Source organism: Rosa chinensis, chromosome 2, assembly GCF_002994745.2.
Source record: "Rosa chinensis cultivar Old Blush chromosome 2, RchiOBHm-V2, whole genome shotgun sequence".
Classification (NCBI taxonomy): domain Eukaryota; kingdom Viridiplantae; phylum Streptophyta; class Magnoliopsida; order Rosales; family Rosaceae; genus Rosa; species Rosa chinensis.
The window spans coordinates 47,005,202-47,016,306 of NC_037089.1; the positions used below are offsets into that span (position 1 = coordinate 47,005,202).

Genomic DNA, 11,105 nt, shown 5'->3' on the forward strand with positions numbered 1-11,105 from the left:
ACACTATCTGCAAGACATTGCAGTTCCCAGAATCCATTCCTAAAAGAAAAGGCTCGTAATTAAAAATGAGTCATAATGAAAAGAACTCAACTTTTATTAATAAGCCAACGGAATTACATCATTGTCTCTTTAACTAGAAAGAATCTAATCGAAAAACTAGCTAATGCAAAATAATGGTAGTCGTTTAACTTCTTTTGGTAACTCTAAAGCAAATGTGACCAGGTAAGTAGAGAGATGTTGGTGGAGCAAGGCTCGCTTAAGTATCATTTATCTCAAAACATTCCTTTACTTTTGGGTGAGCCTAGTTTGAAGAAAGATTAAACCATTTGCATTTACTACAAAAATAGTATGGCAATTGCCTACATCTCTTGAAAAATATAAAAGACTCGATCAAAATCGCCAGTCTTTGAATCTTGGCCTTTGAAGTCTTCCACCCTCAAATCTAGATCACCATCTTGATCTTCTTGTTCCATGTAATGTGCTTCTTTTGCTTCACGATACATTTTGTATGCGTTTGCAACATTCTGGGATGCTTTACACTCCTTGGCCCAATGTCCGGATGTTCCACACCTAAGACAAGTATCTTTATGGTCAAGCTTCCTTGATCTAGGATCTTTAGGAGCGCGTTGGGGATGGCTTCTTTCCTTGGTGGCGTCACCACCATAGTCGGAGGCTTGGCCACACTCTCTCTCTCTTCACGCGTTGACCCCCACGATTCCGGTACACCTATCTTGGTGGTTTCCTTCCTCTTTGAGGAAAGAATATGGACAAGACATCCAGAATTATCCCTTACCTTAGGGTTTCGCTCCTTGCTCCATCCCTTAGGGGCATAACTATAATTAGACTCCGGAATAGACTTGGTTCCCACGCGTCTAGAGTTATAGTTCATTACAAGTATGTTGTTGTGCTTTTCAACTACGTTCATAGCTCTACTAAGCTCATGAAATCTTGTGATGCGTTCGGCATTAACATCAATCCGATAGTTCTTGGCTATCATCAATGCAGAGAAGGGGAAGGTAGAGAGAGTCTTCTCGATCAACATTGTATCAATGATTTTCTGCCCATAGAATTCCATCAAAGACTTGATACGAAGTGCTTCTGAGTTGTAGTCAAGTATAGACTTGTAATCATAGAAGCGGAGGCTATACTATCTCACTTCTAAATGAGGAAACAGGGAGTCACGAACGTTGCCAAATCGCTGCTCAAGTTCTACCCATAGCTTTCTAGGGGAGGACTTCATTGAAGTATTCATTTTGGAGTGCGTCATTTATGTGCCTTGTCATGAGAATAATGGCCTTTGCTTCATTTGCCTCCACATTAGCTCTATTAGCTTCCAAAGAGGCCGCTTGTTGAGGAGTAAGCATGTTGTGACTTGGCTCAAGGATTGTACTCGGAATCCCTTCAGCCTTAAGATGCTGGCGCACATCACGGACCCATTTATGGTATCCTGCGCCTGTTGTCTCTAGTGGATCAAAGCTCAACTTGTTTAGATTACTCATCCTTGAAAGAGGTCGCCGGAAAAATTTTCCAGAATTTGATCGTCGGAGGTGGCCAGAGAAATCGCCGGAAAAAGTAAGGAAAAAGTCGCTAGAGGTCTCAGAAAAATGTTGCTAGAAAAGTGGCCAAAAAAATCGTCGGCGGTTAGAGCGAGGCTAACTTGAGCTATGGGTGCGTGGGGGCTGTCGCTGAAGAGGCTAACCTGCTTAGCAGGTGTGTGAGGGGGTCTCTAGGTGCTGCGCTGCAGGGGATGCTGAGGTCTTTCTAGGGGCTATGCTGCGAGGCTGCCAAGATCTGTCGAAGTGCTGCGCTACGTGGCTGCCGAGATCTATCGAAGACTGTCGACAGGGGTCGCAGGCAGGCGAGGCTAATATGTCAGTAGATGGGCACAGGGGCATGCAGAGGGGGAGCAAAGGCTGCGCGGAGGTTGTGCGCAAGGTTGGAGCGAGGCTAACCCGACCAGTTCAGAAACTTCTAGTGGCCGGTTCAGTTGGTTTCCGGCTGGTTCTGGACTCCTGGAATAGAGGGATTCGATATGTGTGGCGGTGGTTGCTAGGGTTTGAAGGCTTCGAAATTAGGGTTTTAAGGATAAGACTTCGTGCTGATAACGTGTTTTAAAGAATCGATATTTGAGAAAGAATTTGTTGTGTTTTCATTGTTAATATGAGCCTATTTATATAGAGGATTACAAGCACAGAGATAGAGTTGTACATTGATTGGAAGTAACACCCCACACCCGGAAATACTTTCCCTTAATTTATTTGCATTGCATTTAGATATTTCAATTCATCGTATCATTAAATTAATCTTCTTAATAGGAAATTATTTTTATGGAGTTTCAAAAATTATTTTTTAGAATGGAAAAATAGAGCATGACAATACGAGAGTGTAGGTGCAAACGGTTCGTTAAACGGAGTTATAACGAGAAAGTTATGAGCATTTTAGTGTGAGGGGTATTTTGGTCTCTTCGCCTTACCCTAGCTTAATTAGATCAGATCCTTTCCCTCCCCAACCCATTTTTCACGTGAGAACCAGATCAAGGAGAGAGTTTCACGTGAGAACCAGATCAAGGGGAGAGAGAACCAGATCAAGGAGAGAGTTTCACGTGAGAACCAGATCAAGGGGAGAGAGAGAGAGAGAGAGAGAGAGAGAGAGAGAGAGAGAGAGAGAGAGAGAGAGAGAGAGAGAGAGAGAGAGAGAGAGAGAGAGAGAGAGAGAGAGTGAGTGAAGGAACGAGCTCTGGCCACCACCGTTCACCTTTTCCGTAGCCGGCTCCTATTCCGGCCAAATCCGGCCAAAATTTTTACACCATCCTCTTCCTCTCCTCATGGGCTTTCTATCCATATAAGCTTCATAATTTAATTTCACTTATGTGAAACGAATCGAAGGAGAGAAGGTTTGATCATTCTCGGCTAATTTCCCGATTTTCGGCCAAACCGTCGACTTTTTGGAGAAACCCCAAGGTATAAAGTGGTTCAAAATCTCATGGGCTTTCTTTTGAGTATAATCTTGCATATATATTTGAAGATTTTGGAAGTTGGGATTCTAGCCACCATGAGCCACCGCGGCTCCGCCATCTCCGGCGGCCTTTCATGGCCATTTTGAGTGTTTTTTAGCATTATTATGTTTCCTAGGATGTGTTATTACTAGTCCAAGTATAAGTTGTTGAATTTTGGATGAGAAATTAGAATTTGGTGTTGGGAATAAATTGGGAAAAATGGTTTTTGGAGGTGTTGGAGTTGGAGAGAAGCTAGTGGAAGAGACTTAAGATGATTATTTGATGATAGGAAGACTTGGGTGACATTATGTCAAAGAGAGGATACGATTTGTTAGGATGCATTCACATTTCTTTACTTAGTTTATCGGAATTGAGCTTAATTTATTTATAAATTATTATTAGCTAGGATTAATTATTATTAGCTAGGTAATCCAGTTGAGCAAGCTTCCAAGGACATTCCCAAGACGGGACTCACCTAGTCACCTTTCATTGTGAGTTGGACCTTGTTTTAAAGAAATGGATGCAATTACTTCAATTCTTTATATTTGATTTCTTTAATTATCTATTTAATATTCAAGAAGTTTATTGTGATTTCTAGTAAATTAATTGTTGTGGTCATGAAGCAATTTTATAATTTATGTTTGAAGTAAATTGCTTATTTTTGGGAAAGAAAGAACCTTTTCAAATGGTGTTTTAGATATGAAGTTTTAAGTGTTGTTACGTATACAAAAAGAAAGAACCTTATATTTTGGCAAAGTGAATTGGATTTCAACTCACCTTACGAGTACCCAACCCCAGCAATAAACAGCGATACTTCATCAGTTTTTCGGTTACGTGCACATATACCCTCATGCTCTGCTTGTGTACTGGCGGACGCACAAGTGTATGACCAGCTCCCTCGCTCTACCTGATGCGCAAAGGTGTATGACCAGTTCTTCCCCCTCCCCCGCTCTGCTCATGTTGAGTTCGCTCAACATGAGTGCATGACCAGTTGTTTGCCATGCTCTGCCTATTTTGATTTAGATCATTGTAGGTGTATGACTAGTTTTTGGGTACAAGTTTGGTAATGCTTTACAGTTTTGGAAGTTATGCAAGATGCTCTGGACTAAGTTACCCTTGCAAGCAAGTATCGAGTTACTCCCCAGTTATTACCTTCAATTTTCTTGAGACCTTACTAAAGCAAAGTGTTTATCTTGTTACAAGTTTATCTTATAAATTGGTATTTGAAAGTATTCGTGACTTATAACTTTTGAACTTGTCTTTTTACTATAAGTGATTAATTGCATGCCAAAGGTTTACGAAAGAAAAATGGTTTTAAGGAAAATAAGATTTTTGGAAAGTATTTTTTTTTCTATTCAATTATTTTTGTCTTCTCGCTGAGCTTGTCTCACGTTTTCTATGATTTTCTCGGGGCTCTTTGGTTTTCTATTTTGCCCAGGTTAGCGTTGCAGAGGTCGGATCAATATCCACGTCAAAGGCATGCATCCACTTGATCTTCTGACATCAGTCGTATAGCTTACTTAGTAGTAGTTCTTATATTAATTAGAGGAGCTTTGAGATACCATAAGTAAATTGAGGTCTATTGAAATTGCATGTAAATATTAGACGAGACACTTTGTTTTATCTATTCATTGATGGTTAGTGACAATTGATATTGTGAGAGACAAGGGGTCATATTTGGGAGTTATTGGAGATTTATGATAGTAGAAGTGTATTGTTGATTTACAGGTTTTTGGATAGTCTATTTTTAGGGGAGGTTATGTCGAATTTTCGAATAAACCTTTCTCTAACTTGGTCTATATGGATCCACCTCGGATTCCACCTTGGAATTCGGGAGCGGGTCTGACATTGGATATATACTAAGATTCTTCGAGATTCTCTCTAATACAAACCTTACTACAATTAGAGCAAGTAACTTAGAGTTTGGTCCAAACACAATCTAGATTTACTTAAATAGTTTTTGGTTTTTTGTAATTTTCTTTTTGTTCTTCTTTATAAAAAGAGGTAAAAATGTATTAAAAAAAGTTACAAAAAATTGAGGTGTGCATTAAGTAATTTGGTATGTGTGAATAAAATTCTGAGGTCTCCGTAAAATCTTCACAATTAACGAGAACAAGTGCACAACCAACCTTGATCTTAAGCTTGAACTCAGGGTTCTCTACATCTCTTCTCCTCTCTTTCCCAAATTGCCCTCCTCCACCACTCCCAATCCCCCGTCAGCTTGATAACGACTTGAAGAAAAAAAAGATGACCGCTACTAGTCCGATTTGAACCCCCACTAAAGTGACTAAACTAAACAAGTGAATGAATGGTGGGCTTACCCGATTGAGGCTTCGGTCCAGCAAAGAAACCAATGGCCTCGTCGAAGTTTCTTCCGGGGAAATTGGGTCAAGGTCACTGTTGTTTTCTTGGGCCTTTTCAGTTCTGACCTAAAACAGAAAAAGGCTTCTATTTTTTTGCTGCCGTTGCTCTGCTTCACAGGTATACAATCCTTTATGATTTTTCAGTTAATTATGATATCAAGCTGATGTCTTTGTGCTTTTTGGGTTATTGTTATGATGAAATAGCTAGCTGTATTGCTATAATATCAAGCTAGCTATGATATAACAATATATAATATGCACTGGATGATGCAAAGAAAAATTTGGAATTTTGAATCCATTTCTTTTCTTCATTTTTTCTTCTAATTTTCAAATATTGACTTGTATAAATTGCATGTAGTAGTCTAACCAAAGCGTTTGTTATAGGCGGTAATGCTTCCTTTCTACCATCAGAACCGATTTTTTTGTTCTTCCTCTTTGGTAGGAAGAGGAGGATTAGCAAGCTTAGTCGATTAATATTGTCTTCTCTTTATGAGAGTGTGACTGTATTTAAGTTCTTATGTGCAGCTTTAAGTTGAGTAATAAGTTTCAGTTTTCACCAGTTAGTAAACTCAATCTTTATTTTGTTCATGTGTTCAATCTTTGAGGATATGCAGAGCTAACCAGAAATGAACAAGTTTGATAAAACATTAAGCTAAAAAATGTGCTTTTGCCAACTTTTGAAGTGGGTAGGTAATTGAGGTTGACCCTAGCGTTGGTGTAGCTGACTCATGCCATGAAAAAAAGGAAAAGAGAGAAGCAAGAGAAATTGGTGTGGTTGAATGTTGATGACTTGAGGACTGAGGCGTCTCTTAAACTTTGTGGCTGTAGGTGCATGTTTTTCAAAATTTCATCAATTTACTTGAAGATAACTGAAACTACTTGAGATAGGTGAGATTTTATGGAATTACTTCTGCTAATTGTTACAGTCTCTGTTCTTATGTTTATAAAAGAAAGGGAAAAAGATGTTTACTAGTTACTACAATGCTCAAGGGAAAAAGACAAACCAGCAGCATCGTGCAGGTGAGTTGCCTAGTTGAAATGATAACTGATATTACTTCTTCCAACCCCTAAATCATTCATCCGTTCACACTTGAAATACTTGAATCTCAGAGAGGAGTTTTATGTATGATTAGTAAAGACATTCAAGTCTGCAGTGGTCTAATATTGTTTCTTTCAAGTCTTTGGGGCTATGGACAAAATAAATTTGCTTGCATGAGATAGTTATGGAGATGATAATATTGGTTATGGAAATAGCAGAAAGGCTTGCAAGCACTCTTCTGTGGAGGAAATTGGGAGGTCAGGTCTTTTAAGTTATGATGATCGCAGTCCTCCGACAAGATGATTCCTGGCCCTCTGGTACTCTTTATGCTGTGCAGAATTTCTGGATACAAATTTCCACTACCCTTAGGTTGTGCGGTACAGGGTACAGACTGTCTTCATGTAATTCAGCTTATAGACTATATACAAGTTATTTAATTATGTATTCATTTGTACAGGAAAATTGCATCAGCTCCCACATTCACTGCTCAGATTTAAGCTAAAAGCAGCATCGACAATGTCATTGGAATTCAAGCTGATGGGTTGAAACATACTCTGGTAAGCTACACAGATCTAATAATAACTTGAAGTTTCTTGGTTTATAATTTTGATTATCACATGAATGAAGGAGTGTAAGTATAGTCTCTGAGTTAAATTTGAAATTGCAAGCAGCTTTTTTTTTTTTTTTGGAAGATTCATTGAAGTCTATTTCTTTTATCCATTATCTCTTTTACCATTATGGATAATGGCTTTTTCATATTCTGTTTGAACAGTGGGTTTATATTGTATTCAGATCATTAACTTTCACATACTTTATGCATAATCAGACGGTGAAGAAAAAAATACATATATTGAGATACACATTTCATATTTTGCAATTGCAAATATTGGTAGTTTGAACTGTGTTCTACCATTCTGTATGTTTTGATCAATATATGCCATCCTTGTCAAGGTGTTTTAAGTCATTGCATGTTGCCATCACAATCCAATTGATTTCAGGTGCGGTTATCAAAATATCATTCTACTCAAGTCCAGCTAGAGAAATTGAACCATCTGCAAAACAGCACTCTATGTCAGAGGTTATCAGGCAATGATAATGCACCATGCATCAAGAAAAATATAGCACCTGTTGATTACTCTTCACCTATCTCAAGTAGTTTCTCATCAGTGGTTCTTTGTTATCTTTTAGAGGGATGTGTTTATTCACTTGCTGGTTTGCCAAATTATAATTTTACTAGACGGAGGATATAAGATCCCTGCTGGCATGAACTACTTTAATTTTAATTACTAAATCTTTTCGAGGTATGACATAGAATTTAAGAGTGGATGCAATCCTGAATTCCATTCAATGCAGACACTCTGGGGATGATTCTAAATGGCTTGTAAACATCAATCAGGTAACTTTTGACATAAGGAAAACAATGAAGATTAGCAGTTAGTTGAATGCTCCATAGTAGATTGCTTTTAAGTTTTTGGTTTGTTGAATGTACTGAGGTAAAGCAGCCGAGGATCTCTTTGAGTGTCTGCACTTAAATTTATTTCAGGAAGCTATGGGAGGTTGTGACCATGAGCTGTCTGTGAGCTAGTTTTACAATAGAATTTTCTTTGTACCTAGGTTGTGCTTTTGTCGGTTCAACTTCTGTCTTCATTGTTTATATATATCACTGTTTGTTTGATCTCTTTTTATAGGAATGTTACTAATTACTATTCACTTGAAGTGATTAATTGGTTATGAAATTGATACTGGAATCATTCATCATGTGGATTGCGATATTGCTTGTGGCTTGTCCCCAGATAGTACTGCACTACTGCTATGCCATCTAGAAAGTAAGAATGAATCTTTTTGTGACCATGATTTACTTTAAACCTATCAGACTCCAACTTAATTATTCTAGTTAGAACATTACTTCCATTTCTTTTGGAAGTCAAAAGTACTTGATATTTAACATTAAGAATTTGTTGCATAGCTTCATGGTTGCACCTATTACAGTGTCACTGATGTTTTCGCTGTTTTACATGGACATAAAATTTGCAGTGCCTGCACTTGCCGTTGAACAAATTCAGTGCAAGTGCAGTGGTCTTCACAGACACTTGAAATCTTTTCTTTTTGTGGTTTATGTTTCTGTCTCTGCTGGATCCTCTTCCACTCTTCTACCCCCAAAGTTCACTTGAGTGCTCTTGGTGAGTCTTAACTGAACCTGTAGAACTTTTGGCTTGTTTTATTGGAGATATATATTTGCATGTCGAAAGGCAGCCATCATCTGTTTCACAGAAATCTTGCATTGCTGCAAAATACCTTGGATGGATGGAAATTGTAAAGGTATGCCAGTTAACATGGTCAAAGTTGTGTCGATCAGTTCAGTATGCAAGTTAACATCATATTTATTTGTGGTCATATTCTTTTCGCTCTCTTTTATTTTAGACTTCACTCTGTTGGTAAACGTCATGTTGGAGGAAAAGCCATGTGTAGCCTGGACAGCTCTAGTTGTAAAATCATATTTCTGACATGCATGGTAAGCTGAATTCGGCAACACTTATAAGAGTCTTATGTAAGTTTCGTATCTATAGAAGCTAGATTGGAATTAGCTTACTCGTCTATATAATTTGTTGGTGATTTTGAGATTTTATATTGTAGGATGTATATATCTGATACCATAAGTATGTATATACCTCTCTCTATGATCTAAGATTGTTCCATTTATGAGTTCAAAGTATGGGATGGTCATATTTAAGCGACTGATTGTTCATGTTATTTATCGTTATGTATATCTTTTATTCATATATTGTATTTAAGGGGAATCAGCTGATTTTACTTTCACTTGGACTAATTGCTACTCAGTAGGCATGAAATTTCCAAAGACCTTTATGCTTTTGTATATTTGAAAACTAATCATCTGCATTTCTTTAGTCCTTGGGCTTTTGTTATCTGAAAAAATTCTTCCGCTCTGAGTTGTTCTACTTAGAAATTAGTAATTAAGCTATCACTCTAACATGTCGTTCCCCATAGATTGCTTCTAATTTCTTTTTCTTACTTTAGTTGGTAGTGGCCAGCTAGGTTGAGGCTTAGTCGAGCAACCATGACTATGATCTGTATAAGTTTCTGGGCTTATTGTTACAAGAATTGTGAGGCTATGGAGGTTTTTGACCATATATAGAAAAGAGTGTATTGTACTTGGAGACTCTAATATTATCTTTTAGATTTCTTCATTAATTCTATCTTAGGAAGCTGTTTTGATTGGTTTGGCTAATGATGACAATTAAATGTCATTTTTCCAGAAACAGTTCAGGATGTTTTCTTCTCGTACAAGTTGTGCTTCTGTTGGATTCTGTTCATGGATGGAACGACATATGGGTTCAATATAATGAGCAGTTCTGGTTAGTTTATTATATTATGGATTTGTATATACTTGCATTTCTACATTCAACTACTGATTTTAGTTCTATCTTAAATATACCTACGGTAAGTTTGATGATCATGTTTTATTGGAGCAAATGAAAATGAGTTATCAAGAAAGGAAAAACAACTATAACTGTGTTACACAGGTATCCAATGATACTGCTAGTCAAAAAGAAAAAGAAAATAGATGGAGACTGTAAATTGTACAAAGGTGGATAGAGCTGGTCATAGTTCAAGGAATTGTTGCATTATCAACTACACCCTCTACAACCTTCTAACTTGTTTTAGTAAATTATTATCACTACATTCCTAATATTTAACCCACTTGAATTATAAAATCCCTTTTTGCATTTTATACCCATGGTAAACGATAGTTCCTGATAGCTAAACAGAGACAAAAAAAAAAAAAATTGTCCCTGTGATGGCTGATGAGACAGATGAGTATAAGGAAAGCTAAAAGAGAGGGAGTAATCAGGAGGATGTACTGTTGTGTTTTGTCAGAGCATTGTATATTCGAGTATTCGAGTTCTACTTGATTAAATCTCAAATAATAAAGAAATTCGCAATCTTTTTTAAGACAGTGATTCATGCTCTTTAGATAACATATACTATCTTCTTGGCCAAAAAAGAGAAAACAAAGAAACAACCAGAGGCAATTTCAATGTTCCAGGTTCACATTAAATTGGTTTAAACTTTTATTTAATCTCAGAATCTGAGTCAATCCTAATTTCCAAAATTACACAGCTTTTTCATATTATGATTAGTCGTGTAACAATTTTAGTACATACTGGCTATAGTATGTAAAGATATGCAAATTCATTGTTGATATGATGGGTTTCATTATTTCGTAGTTATTACTTTAATGTTATGCAGGTAAGTGGCAGCATTTTACAGTACCGATACCTTTTGGTATATTTTGTGTACTGCACATACCTCTGCTACAGTTCACTCGAAAGTGAGCCAAGGGAATAATATGCATGAGTGCAGTGGTCTCATGAAGCTGCAGTTTCCACTGGGATGCTTATCTTCTGTTTTCTTACCACTGTTCTATCTGTGGTTGGTTCTGCTGTCTGTGTTGGATCTTCCCCAACTCTTCTGTCCCCACCGAGTTCACCTCTTGTAGGTAATTCTTGACAGAACCTTTGAAACACTTGGTTTTAATGAAGATGATCTATTTTCCTATAATTCTCGGAGTAAGGTGTGCTTTAAAACTGACTTACAACTGGAGTTTTAGATTTTTGGACAACTGTCCTTGATTATTGTTTACTGACATTGAGACACTATATCAAGTTTTTTCTGTGCAAAACATTAG

The 11,105-nt window shown here is 37.4% G+C and overlaps 1 long non-coding RNA gene across 2 annotated transcripts; it reads left to right on the forward strand.

Moving 5' to 3' along the window:
- The first annotated feature begins 2,648 nt into the window (after positions 1-2,648).
- On the forward strand, positions 2,649-7,063 carry LOC112186085. 2 transcript variants are annotated; one of them, XR_005806906.1, is made up of 3 exons: positions 2,649-3,486; positions 4,434-6,781; positions 6,855-7,063. It is a non-coding gene; the product is annotated as an uncharacterized LOC112186085 (long non-coding RNA). The 2 variants fall into 2 exon arrangements; XR_002930633.2 differs by having other exon boundaries at positions 4,434-6,766.
- Positions 7,064-11,105: the final 4,042 nt, after the last annotated feature.